Below are 12477 nucleotides of genomic sequence, written 5' to 3'. Positions count from 1 at the left end.
TGAAAACCAGTAATATGGCAATTTTAGGCACAATAGAAAAGAGATTTTGAAAAAAGAATGTGAATATCTGTCATTCTCCCCAAATCATACCATTCCTTATGATGCCTTTGTATAAGAAAGCCAGAACACAGGTTCTTTGAAGAATACAAATTAATGTTTATAGATTACAAATAATATTAATAAATACTATCTGTGGCCCACAGAGTTCTTTTAGGTTTGGTTCCTGAGAGTCTCTGACAAAGCAACTCACATCCTCACCTTTGAAACCATTATCATTCTGTTCAAATACCAGAAAAATGCCTGTCTTGAAATCTAGTCTCATCCTGAGAATAAACAACAATAAAGACCGAGCTGCTATGATGTTGTCATTGATAATAAATTACTGAAAATTACTGACTATCTCATTCACACTGGTTATAGGGTAAAGCAATCCTTTACCCTGAAATACTCAGAGTGACCTGATTTCTCTTTGATTAGAAATTTGATAGGGAGTTTCCTCTGTCACTAACAGTTGAAAACAGAAAATCCTAAGACAAATCCTAAAACCTGGGCTTTGTTTCCCTAATGTAGTTCACTCAGCTCCTTTAAATCGGAGCAAGGGTTACAAACTGGTAGCTCCAGGGCCAAATCCCGGTAGCAGACAAGTACAATGTTAGCTTCTTTCCTCCCTCCCTTCCTCCTTCCCTTTCCTTTCCTTTTTTTGTTATAAAATTCGACTTTCTTTTAGCAGATCATGCACTCCCCCCAGTTCATCATGGTTTCTTCCATACCCATCGTCCCACACAGGTCAGCTTTAGACATGTAAATTACCTTTCTAGCTCCTGCAGACATTTGAGGTGTAGACCCCTGCATTTGGAACATTGAGCAATTTACAAAAGGGAGGGATAGTTATAATAGTGATTACTTCAGAGCATCTACTCTGGACGGGCACCGTGCTATATGCACTTTCCGTATATCCTTCCACTTTACGAGGCTAAGAAAGATTAACCAGCCCAGAGCCACAGAGCCGATAAACAACCTGGTCCCCAGGCAGCCCTCTCCAGAGCAAAGCCACCACGGCACTCCATAAGAATGGGCGCTATCCAGAAGCAGTCACAGCTGGTCCTGTGTATTCGTAAAATTTTCGGGAAATACTTACAGAGGCTTTAACCCAGCAGCAAATGGAAGTCCCCCACTTTGGCGTATTGATTTGTAGACCTTAAAAGTAAAACAGCCAGTAATTTTACCCGCAAAATGGGTTTATTCGGGGACAGCGGAGGAATTGCAATTCAGGAGAGGCAAATTATAGCAAAAGCCATAGGCAAGCCCAACAAGAAAAGGAGAGGAACATCAGTTATAGAGAAAAAGGAGGAAGGTGAGAGGGGTTGTTTTGAGTGCAAGCCCATTGGAGGCAGGCAAGGGTTCAGGGTGGAGATGGTTTCTCACTGAATTGCTGGGCAAGGAAGGGACTCTCCCATCCCCCTGCTGGAGTAGGAAAGCGGTCTCAGCTTGCAAGGTGAGTCATCTTCTGTCGAGCTCCATATGGACAATGCTTCCTGTTGGGGTCTGGAATTGGTGTCCAAGTGGTAGTGCACGAGGGCTCCACCTTCTGGCCTCCTGATTCCATTTTAGATGAGGTTTCCTTTTATTAATTTTCACGTTATTTTGAATTAACATTATTTGACAGTCAGTGGGAGAAGAACATTCTGATCCTCCTTTGTGCCCCTGAAAGCAGGAGATAAATCTCCCATGTGAAAGGGGTACCAGGAGGGTAGAAGGGATCCTTATCACGAAGAGGGAATTTAGGGCTGAGAAGTCAATATAAACAAAACTTGTTCTTTCTTCACCAATTTACTACCCCAAACCCAAACCCCTTTGTCTTGCTAATTCTTTACAAATGTATTGCTGCTCCATCTAAAAGGTATAAAAACTGCCTGCTGGGGTCACTTCTTTGAGTCTCATAATTTTATGGGGCTCCTTTAATGTATAAAATTAAATTAGTTTTTCTCCTGTTAATCCACCTTATGTCAATTTAATTATTTGGCCAGCCAAAAAGCCTAGAAGAAGGAAAAAATTCTCTGCACCTACGAAACTGTGACTGGGTCTGAAATCCAAAACCCAGAAAAAAAGAATAAACAGACAACCCCCTGAACAAAACTGTAAAAGCTGCCCTAGATTTCAGGAAGAAAACCCTAAAACATATGAAAATGAGAGTGTTTCTGAGGCTATTTTTAAAGTAACTGATCCTGTGTGCATGTGTACATATGCTATATTTTATTTTGTTAAAAAAATGCTTTTGTTGGGGCGCCTGGGTGGCTCAGTCGGTGAAGAGTCTGCCTTTGGCTCAGGTCGTGATCCCTGGGTCCCGGGATGGAGCCCCATGTCAGGCTCCATCAAATAAGTAAATGAATAAAATATTAAAAAAAAAAAAAAAAAAAAGAAGGCCACCTTTCCTCGATTCGTGTTTCTCAGAACCATATGGAAATACAGTCCCTGCCCTCCCGAGGCTTAGAATCTAGAGGCGAGGTAACTTCTCTCCTTTTGAATCCCAATTTACCTAGAATTTCAAATATTTCTGACTATCATTTCCAAGCCAGAAATGTTTTTCAGAACACGGAGATTTGTGTAGAACAGAGGGAAACTGCATCTTCTAAAAGTATCTAGATCCCAGGACCCTGTGGACTGAACTGTATTCCCTCAAAATGCATATGTTGAAGCGTATGTATGAGGCCTTGAAGGGGGATTAAATGAGGGCCGAAGGGTAGAGCCCTGACCCAGTGCAACTGGGGTCCTTACAAGAAGAGACGCCCGCGCTCTCGGCAGGCACTGAGGAAGGGCCCCGGGGGCACACAGCAAGAAGGCAGCCAGCCCTGTGCAAGCCAGCAGGAGGGCTCTCACCAGAACCCCACCATGATGCACCCTGAGCTCGGACCTCCAGCCTCCAGACTGCAAGAGAGAAACTTCTGTTGCTTCTAAGCTCCCTGGTCTGTAGTAATTTGTTATGGCAGCCCTAGCGAACGAATAAAGGTGGTCGTTTGTCATGTTTGGAGTCATCAGGGGCACAAAAGGATCCATGTGAAGATGGCATCTCTCCAAGTCTCCGTCTGGTCCAGGGCCTCGTGGACATCTGGTATTTTGTCTGCTCTGCCTCCCTGACTTCCTTTGGGGGACGCTTTTATCCCCAGTCTATAAAGTTCACGTAGAACCGTCAGTCACAACTTGCTGCCCTGCACTGGCCACGGGCTCCCTCATCATCACACCCGAGCACCCCGACAATGGTGATGGTACTTGGCACACTGGCGGGCACGCTACACCAGCAGGACTCATCCGAGCCTTTCTCTACAGTTCTATTCAGTGCATACCATGCATATTTATTATTCACGGAGAGAACTTGCGTTTTCTGCTAGTCTCGCTGAGCTAGGATCATAAAAGCCCAGCAGAGTGTAGGAAGCCTGACTGTAGTAAGAGAGAATGAGGCTGACACACAGGGGAGAGCAAAAAAGAGAGCAAGTGAGTGTTAGTTCAATGCCTCATCCCAGCCACGAGTCAGCCCATGCCAGCCCGCAGTTGGATGAGCCCGTAGATTTCTTCTCATTAAGATTAAGCCAGCTTGAGTTTGAGTTCTGTCACGTGCACCCAAGAATCTGGATTTACGCAGAGGCTCACAAGTCTCTTTGTGTCCTTTGTTGACCAAATTTGGCCGGAACCGAGGCCCGGAGCTGTTTTCATCCTCCAAAATGGACGCTGCTGATCCTCTTCTCTTCAGACAACAGGAAGGGCAGGGCTTCTCATCCCCAAACTTCCCATGACCCAGACATATGCTTTCCCTGCTCGCTCCTCCAGGTTTTCCCAGCTAAAACCCTCAATTTTCTTATCTTTAAAATGGGAAGGGTCTCTGTGAAATAATTTCATGAAGTACTTCGCACATTGTTTGGCAGTAGTAGGTGCTTAGGGATATTAGCTCCTGTCATGGAAAATTTTCTGCATGGTGCCTGAGGCCCTCCCCTAGGCTTCCATATAAAAATCTTTTCCTTTTTCTTATGAAAAGCAGAAGCAATGAATAGATTGAGACCAATATCTATTGTTTTTGCAGTAAGATCTTAGTCCCCTCCTGGAGAAAGGCTGCCTCTCTACAAGGGAGGAGAACACACGTTCATGAATCCTCTGCTTAAAATCACACTCCATAGAGAAATCATTCTTGCCGACCTTTCTTGTTTCAATTCAAGAATGGGCAGAAACGGTCTCTTCAGTGTCCAGTAAGGAGTGTTGAGAGGAAGTGTCACCATGGGCGCTCAATTTCTGTGCCGAGAAAACTAATGAAGAGGGTTCACAAGGCTTCCTTCCCTGGCGCAGTCACTTGGATGGGCTTGCACACTCGGCCGGGTCCTGAGCAACGCTTCTGCTGTCCACCATCCCTGCCAAACGGGAGACACGACCCCTGGAGTGAGGATGGCTTGCAAAACTGCACAAGCCCACATTCAGGCCGAAGGCAGGAGCAATGGGGTTCTTACCTGGATGGTGCGTCTGATGTGACAAGGGATGAGGGAGGTACTGGTCTCGGCCTCCTGGGATCCTGCAATTTGCATCATTTGGGATCAAAAAGAGTTGCGATACAAACTGCCACACAGAGAGGGAGCTTCTGTCATCAGCTTTGTCTTGCGAAACAACCACCCAGAGCAGGGCGGTACTCACACCGGCCTGGCAGGCCATTAACCCATCCCACTTATGGGCCTGCCTCAGCTTAGGCCTTCTCAGGGCCTTGCCTGCCACGGACAGATGGGAGGCACACTGCGCCTCAGGCAAAACCTCCCTCCACTCCTGACAGTAGCATCAGCCCATCTCAGCCTGGCCGTGAGCCTTCCACTTCTTCTCCCTTCCGGCTCCACCAGCTATGGGAAACCAGCGCTGTATGTACCGGGCATTGTACAAGGATTGATCTCATTCTGTCCCCACTCTGTGAAGTGGGTACCTGTCCCCATTACAGAGCAGAAGAAACTGAACCTCAGAGGGATTAAATAACCGGCTGGTAAGTGGAAGAGCTTGCAGCTCTACGTGACTACAACACCCACGTTCTTCCCCTGCAAGAGAAAGTTCCCACTTATGTATGTATGTATGTATTATTTAGTATTTTTAAAATTATTCTCTGTTTGAGCAGGCTCCATGCCCAGCGTGGGGCTTGAACTCACGACCCTGAGATCCAGAGCCACACGCTCTACTGACTGAACCAGCCAGGCGCCCCGACAACTTCCACGTGTTGAAGACTCGTGTTCCTAGGGCCCAAGAAGAGGGGACTAGGCCAGCACAGTCTGACTCACTGTGTGGGCTTCGTCTCTCTCACTCTTAAATAGAAAGCTGCCTATCAGCACCCTTCGAAATCTCTACTCTCCCAGGACAGGAGAGGCCGTCTGTCCCCCACGCTTCCTCAGTTAACCTGAAGAGTGCCTGGCCCACCATTCCTCAGGCTTTAGAAGCTGCCCTCACTCTCACCTGTGCATCCACCGAACACTCAGACTTCTCCGTGCTCAGCGGGCCTGCAGCCTTTCTCATCAGCCCTCGCTCGGCCTGGCCAGAGCCCAAAGCGAATGGCCCAGCTGGAGGGGCCCGCAGCCTCCTCAGGTTTCCTCACTTGAGCACCAGTTAGAAACCTGCCGTTGCCCATTCTGCCTGCCAGTCCATACAGATGCTACTCAGACGCCCACTTCTACACCACGCTTCTTGAGAACCCCGGGGTTTACACGGTTTTGAAGAGTTTTCAGACAGCCATCACTTGAGCTTCCGTTCTGCAGCTGGAATATCAGCCTGGAAGGACACAGAGAGTCAGGGTTGTCCTGCGGCGACTGCATGGATTTCGGCGACCTCAGCGGCTGCTAACAGGACGGGCATAAGGGCTCGAACATTTGCTTCTTATTGGCGTAAGGCCCTTGCTCACACCACGTCCAGTCTCCCTAGTCAGGAACTGGAGACCGCCGTCTATGCGGGATTCTTTGCAGTGTTTTCATCTCATTTTATTATCCCAAAATGTCAGCCGATAGCCACGGAAATTTCCCGCCAGAGTCCTTGGAGGTTGTTTGGAAGTGAAATCACCACCACCGTGGTCGGCTGAGCAGTAAGTGAAAAATAGCATTAGGTGTCGCGTTAATATGTTAGGGAAGAAACAGTGCAAACCCGCACCAGCAGGTCTGTTGGCATGATCTCCAGCTTGAGCCACAAACCCACACAGAGACGATGGGAGGAAGGCCAGAGCCAGCTGTGGCCATCAGTTAGGGAGCTGAAATTGGGGAGGTGGGGAGAAAGAGTAATGGTGAAGGGGTCTCTGTTCATCAGCTGGGGCAGACTAGCGGGACGCGAGAAGGCAGGAGGGATGACATTTTTCAATGGATCCATTTTGAGAGAACCGCTGGGTGCAAAGCAGCACTTACTAGAAACCACAGCCAAAGCCTTAAGAAAAAATAAGATATTGTGGAAGAATGATGAGCGATAAGGCAACTGGACAAAAGCAGGTTACAAAACTGAATGTACAATATTGTCCAATTTTTGAGAACTGTATGAGAGAAAAAGAGAGCACAGGTATGAGTGAGTGGCAGGATTCTTATGCCTGATTTTGCAATAGAATGTTCTGGAATTTTTTTTTTTTTTTAACTACAGATCCCTCGCCCCTGCCCCTAGAGGTTCTGATTTATTAGATTTGGTTTGGGGCCCAGGTATCTGTATTTTTAAATCTTCCCAGGTGGTTCTGATGCACTGCCAGAACTGAGACCACTAATATATACAGAGGGAAAAAAAAAAGACCAGAGATAGCCTTATGAAGGATTTCTGATTTAATTCTTTTCCTGTGGTTTTTCTATATGTTTACATATTCTATGAACATGCATCCTATCTACCTTCAGAAGAGGTTATTAATAAAAATTATAACTGAACTGCTAAGGAAGAATTGTCCCAGGCAACAATAATAATAATGACTAACATTTATTAAGTGCTTCCCGGGAGCCAGACACGGTTTTATTAATGCCATTTAGTCCTTAGAATAACTCTATGATATCAGCACCAGCATATCAGGTATTTTAGAGATGAAGAAGGCAGAGGTTCTAAGCCATCCAGCCAGAGACTGACAGACACAGTATGAACCCAGGGACTGTTACCTGACAGCCTGACGTTTACCCCCACGTGCTTCTTTGTTCCAGTTGGAAGAAGTCCTGTGCGGTCCAGATGCTCGCCTGGCACCAAGGGCTCTGCTCCAACCACACCCCCACCAGCGCTCCGGATCCTGGGCCTCCCCTGTGCCCGCCTCGAGCTTCCCAGGGGTCAGACTTGTGGGAAATGTCCTCTCTGCATCCCTCCAGAGACTCAGAGTTGGCTGGCTACTCGTCTGACAGGAAGAATTCTGTCCCCATGCAAGCTAGAGAGAGGGAAAGAGAAGAAATTAAACACCGCAGGATACTGGCTAGCTATTAAGGCGTGTCATAAGAATCCTTTGAAACAATTCTTAATTGGTTTTTTTACTGAAGTGGAGAATGAAGTTCTGTGCGGGGCCCCAGGCCATTAGAGTGAGGCTAAGGATGTGAAATTCTCCAGGGTTTTCCCCTGGGGGTGAGGACAGAATCAGATTATTTCCCCATTTCACAGATGGTGGTGCCAAGTCATTAAGGACTTCCTGAAAGAGAGAAGAATGACTGGACGCCTTCAGCCAGAACCAAAAGTCTTTTGCCAGTCCAAAAGTGGTTTGTGGATTTTAAACATTTTACAAAATCGGCAGGTATTTAAATTCATTGTCTTCCTGGTAAGGCTGCCAGATAAAATACAGCATGCCCAGTTAGATTTGAATTTCAGATAACAAATAATTTTTGGTCAAAGATGTCCCAAAGACTGCATTGAACATAATGATACTTAAATATTATTCACTGTTTATCTGAAATTCAAATTTAACTGGGAGGTCTGTATTCTTATTTGTTAAACATGCTCTATTTCATGGGAAACGATTTTATTTTCTCCTTGGGGATTGCTTTCCCTTCTGAGCATCATCGGCTCGTGGATTTGAAGAAGTATAAACCAGAAAATGAATCCCAGCCCAACCTTTTGTGCCAAACACCCAGAGAGCCCCCTCCTTTGGTAACCAGTAAGTATTCCATATGCCAAGTGCACACATGCACACTCCATGCACCAGCATTCACGTAAACTCACACACCTTCCAATATACTCGTGAACACACTTTTGCATATATGTATGCAAATGCATAATAAAGGGTACAGTGGGCTTCTCTTACCATTCTAAAAGGCAAATCCCTCACTCTCTGTTCAGATTTTCATAGCTTTCTAAAAATATAATTATCCTTTTTGGTCAGTTCTTGCCTATTCAAGAAGAAAGTCGTATCTCCAGCTTGCTTTGCATGCCCAGCCACGCTAACCAGCTTCCCACCGAAAATGTTGGCAAGAAGACCTTATCTCTTGTAGTTCAGAAAATTCAAATTTTTCTCTTCTTGCTGTTGCATTAAATTGCTTCTTTTAGTATGAAGGGGATGACAATTATCTTGGGGTCAGATAATGACCGCAATTTAATAACAAGGAAAAATACAAAACTACAAATTGAAAGCTTGAGCCATTTAATAAGAACACTTGAAAATAAGAGAGAAGAAAATTTTAAAGTATTCTCAAGAAGCAATATGGCATAGTGGTCATATGAATAAATTCCTAGAGTCAGGCTGCTTGAGTTACTAGCCCGCCAAGTTACTTAACCTTGTCTGTGAAGTGGGAATAAAAACAATACCTGCCTCATGGGGTTGTTGTGATAATGAAGTAAGTATGTAAGAGATGTATGAAATAGTGCCTGGCACACAGTATTTACTATTATAATTACCTCTTATTTGCTAGACACAGGGGTAACCTCTTTAGACATAGAGTCCCATTTGATTGTCAAAATAAGCCTGTGAAATATGTGGACAGGAGGCAATGGAGGCTCAGAGAGGTTAAGAGACTTGTCCAAGGTCACACAGCTAACATGCAGCAAAACCAAGATTTAAGTACCAATCTCAGTATTAAGCCACTGTTCCCTCTCTCTCACTCTCTCTTTCTCTTTAAGCCACTGTTCTCTTGATTACCCAATGTTAAGATGATAACAGTTGGAAAGTACACAGGTGGCAAGGTGGTAGCTCTTCAGGGAGGGGACAGAATTCCCTCTATGGTCATTGCTTCCATAGAGTCGGGCAGGAGGGGTGTCAGGAGGAGTTTGGACTGGTGTATTTGGTAGAGCGGACAGTACCCTTGGTGTGGTTACAGACCTTACCAAACATTTGCCAACCAGACCAGGACCGCCCTTTCTCGTGATCTCTCGAGGCAGATGCGCAGGAGATGGAAAGCCCCGAGCCCGCACTCTGCCGGACCCGCCAGCACGAAGGCACTACAAGGCAGGGCTGTGTCCCAGAACTCCATCCTCAACTTTCTTCTCCATGTACGCACTGGCCCTGGCTAAGTCCATCCAGTCCCTTTAATACCATCTACAGGCTGATGACTCCCATATTTATGGCCCCACCCACCTCTTCCCTGAACTCAGACTCACAATTGCCTAATCAGCCGCTCCTTGGGTATCTAATAAAGATCCCAGGGGCACCTGGGTGGCTCAGTTGGCTGGGCAACAGACTCTTGATTTCGGCTCAGGTCATGATCTCAGGGTCATGGGATCGAGTCCCCAGTGGGTCGCCCCCCCTCAGCGGGGAGTCCACTTGAGATCTTCCCCTTCTGCCACTCCCCCCCCCCTTCTCAAATAAATAAATCTTAAAAAAAAAAAAAATCTCAAACTTAGCAAGTCTCAAACAGGATTTTACCCAAAAAAAGGCTTCACCTCTAGTGCCCCAGGCTCAACATCGCTAACTCCATTCCTCCGGCTGTGCACACCTAAAGATTTGAAGTGGCCCTTCACTTCCCTCTTCCTTGTGCCTCTGATATCGAGGCCATCAGCTCTGTCCTCCTGCAATCCCATGGGTTCCACCTGCAAAACATACCCAGAATCTCCCCCCATCCCATCCCTACCAGCCCAGGTCCCTGCCAGCTTGCCCTCCCCGGGACCACCGCAGTGGACCCCCAGCTGGTCTCCCAGCCCCCCCCCTTACCCAGGCATGATGTGTTCTGCACACAGAAGTTGGAGATCCCTCATTAAAACATCATGTGGATCACCTCACTCCTTTCTCAGATTCCCCCAAATCCTCCCATCTCCAGAAAAGTAAAGTCCTTACAATGACCTGAAGAGCCCGCCCTGAACTGAAGGCCTCCCCCAGCTCTCTCACCACTATCCCCAGCTCCGTGGGCTCTAGCCACGAGGCCGCCAAGTCAGTCCTTGCCACACAGGCTCCTGCATTAGGGCCTTTGCACTGGCTCTTCTCTCTCCTGCACACACCCCACCGCAGTGTCCCTCTGACTCACTCCCTAATGTCCTTCAAATCTCCATACTGCCCAGTCTCACCCTGTCTGAGAGCACTACCCTGTCCACCTGCATAAAGCGGCCACACCCTCACCTGGGCACTTGCTCTCCCTTCACCCGACTCATTTTTTTCCCCACAGCATTTATCACCTATCAGTATCATATGTGATCTCTTCATCTGTTTGCTTATTGTCTCCATCCTCTAGAAGGGAAGATCCATGTGGATAGAGATTTTGTCTGTTTTACTGACTGCTGTTTCCATATCCTCAGTGTCTAGAAGAACACATCCACACAGTAGGTACTCAATAAATAGTGAATGAGTGAATGGAGTGAGCCTTCTGGACATTCTGGTGCCTGCTGAACGTAACACTCCTGCTGACTGCCTCAACTTCCCTACCCTAAAATCAGGCTTTAAGAAGCCTCTTCATTCTGCATGCCTTTCTACCTCAGGAATCAAAATTCCAGGAGGATCCTGAACAAATCTTTCCTGGCTGGCTTGCTTTTGTGTCTTGTATTTCTGCTTGGTTCGGTTTGGCAGAAGAGGCTGGTGGGCAGAGGCACGTGCAAGTCTCCCCACGTGTCTCGGGCTCCCCGTGTGCTCTTGATGACAACGTGTCTGGGGACACCATTCTAAAGGCTCAAGTAGAGAGGAAAACGAATCCATCTACCCCAATGCCTACTTCCATGGAAACTCCGAGTGAGTTCAGAAGGCCAGGGCTCGCAATACTTTCGGCTTTTATTATCCTCTCTTTAGTTCCAGGGATTGTGTTTGCAGGCACACGCCGGGAGGAGGGCTTTTGAATTGAATGTACCGAGAAGGAAGCTTTTCCAAAGCCCAAATTAATTATCTTGAGCAGCATCTAAACAATTATTCTTATGTGATGCGTCTGCCTGTCAGACCCTTTGGCACATCCATTAGGAAGCCTCAAACCACGCCAAGTACTCAGCCTCTCAGCTGCAGAAATCCCTTCACCCTAAAATAAGCAAGGTTATTAGAAAATGGCTTTGCTGATTCAGCTGGGAGCCCTCATCCACTCCTCTGGCTTCTGCAGCATCTCCTAACAGCTCAAGTGTGGCCTACAGAAGCCTAGGATGAACACTGAACATTCCAAGGGTTGAACACATAACATCTAAATGTATATCCAGGGGCGCCTGGGTGGCTCAGTCAGTTAAGCAGCTGCCTTCGGCTCAGGTGATTATCTCAGGGTCCTGGGATCAAGCCCTGAATCGGGCTCGGGGCGGGGTTGCCTGCTTCTCCCTCTCCTCCCCTCCCCTCTCATGCTCTCTCTTGCTTTAATAAATAAATACTTTTTAAAAAAAGGATTCAGGTATATCTAATCATAGCTGATTAGTCATTTCTCCAGAATTATACTAGCAAAACTATCAGTAATGCCAGTCTGCCTATTAATGGGTCCCAGGTTCGAGGATGTACATCCCATTCTGGTAAAGAGGATGGCGCCCCCCTGCCCCGAGTTGCTTGAACTCTGTGCTTTTTTCTGACACTGCAATCGGACATGACCTCTTTAATATTTCTGAACATTCAGCCAGCACAGATTTCTAGGTCATCCTTTAAGTATATATATATATGTATATGTACACCTTACTGTAATTTGTCATCCATTTCAGGATGCACCATTATTTTATGTAAAGCTAAGAAAGAGAATGATGCTGTCAATTAAATTAGAACAAGCCACTGATTATGTGTCCTGATCAGAGATGTTAAGTTGTAAAAAAAATTGTGAATTACGTACAGACTATTCATGTCAGTAGTTTGAAGCAATTTTAATAGAATTTTTAAATTATCACCTGTATGAAGTTATTTCTGTTTTAGACTCCAGCGAGCACACACTGGGTTCTCTAAGGCAGAGACGAGTTATGCCACGGCTCTCCTGCTCACTCCTCTTGCCACAGGCCAAGCCAGGTTCGCTGACCGCCTCCGCAGAGCACCCACCAGTAAGCCATGTGGCAGAACGGCTATCCTGCTGAGATCTCGAATTCACTCGTGCGCTCACCCGCTCTCTCGGAACCGCCTCTGAACTTCTGTTGTCAGTGGTAATCTTCTGGGTTTACCACTAATTTCTCACTTGCTGA

General features: G+C 46.6%; 1 long non-coding RNA gene across 2 annotated transcripts; it reads right to left on the bottom strand.

Annotated features, from left to right (window-relative positions):
- Window positions 1–2411: 2411 nt before the first annotated feature.
- Window positions 2412–12433, bottom strand: LOC117998879. 2 transcript variants are annotated; one of them, XR_004676116.1, is made up of 4 exons: window positions 12193–12433; window positions 7119–7375; window positions 4491–5778; window positions 2412–4394 (listed from the first exon to the last, which is right to left on the bottom strand). It is a non-coding gene; the product is annotated as an uncharacterized LOC117998879 (long non-coding RNA). The 2 variants fall into 2 exon arrangements; XR_004676115.1 differs by having other exon boundaries at window positions 2412–5778.
- Window positions 12434–12477: the final 44 nt, after the last annotated feature.

Source organism: Mirounga leonina, unplaced genomic scaffold (assembly GCF_011800145.1).
Source record: "Mirounga leonina isolate KUSES-001 unplaced genomic scaffold, KU_Mleo_1.0 Mir_418, whole genome shotgun sequence".
Classification (NCBI taxonomy): domain Eukaryota; kingdom Metazoa; phylum Chordata; class Mammalia; order Carnivora; family Phocidae; genus Mirounga; species Mirounga leonina.
Note: the sequence above shows the minus strand (reverse complement) of the source record. Positions and strands in the feature narration are given on the sequence as shown.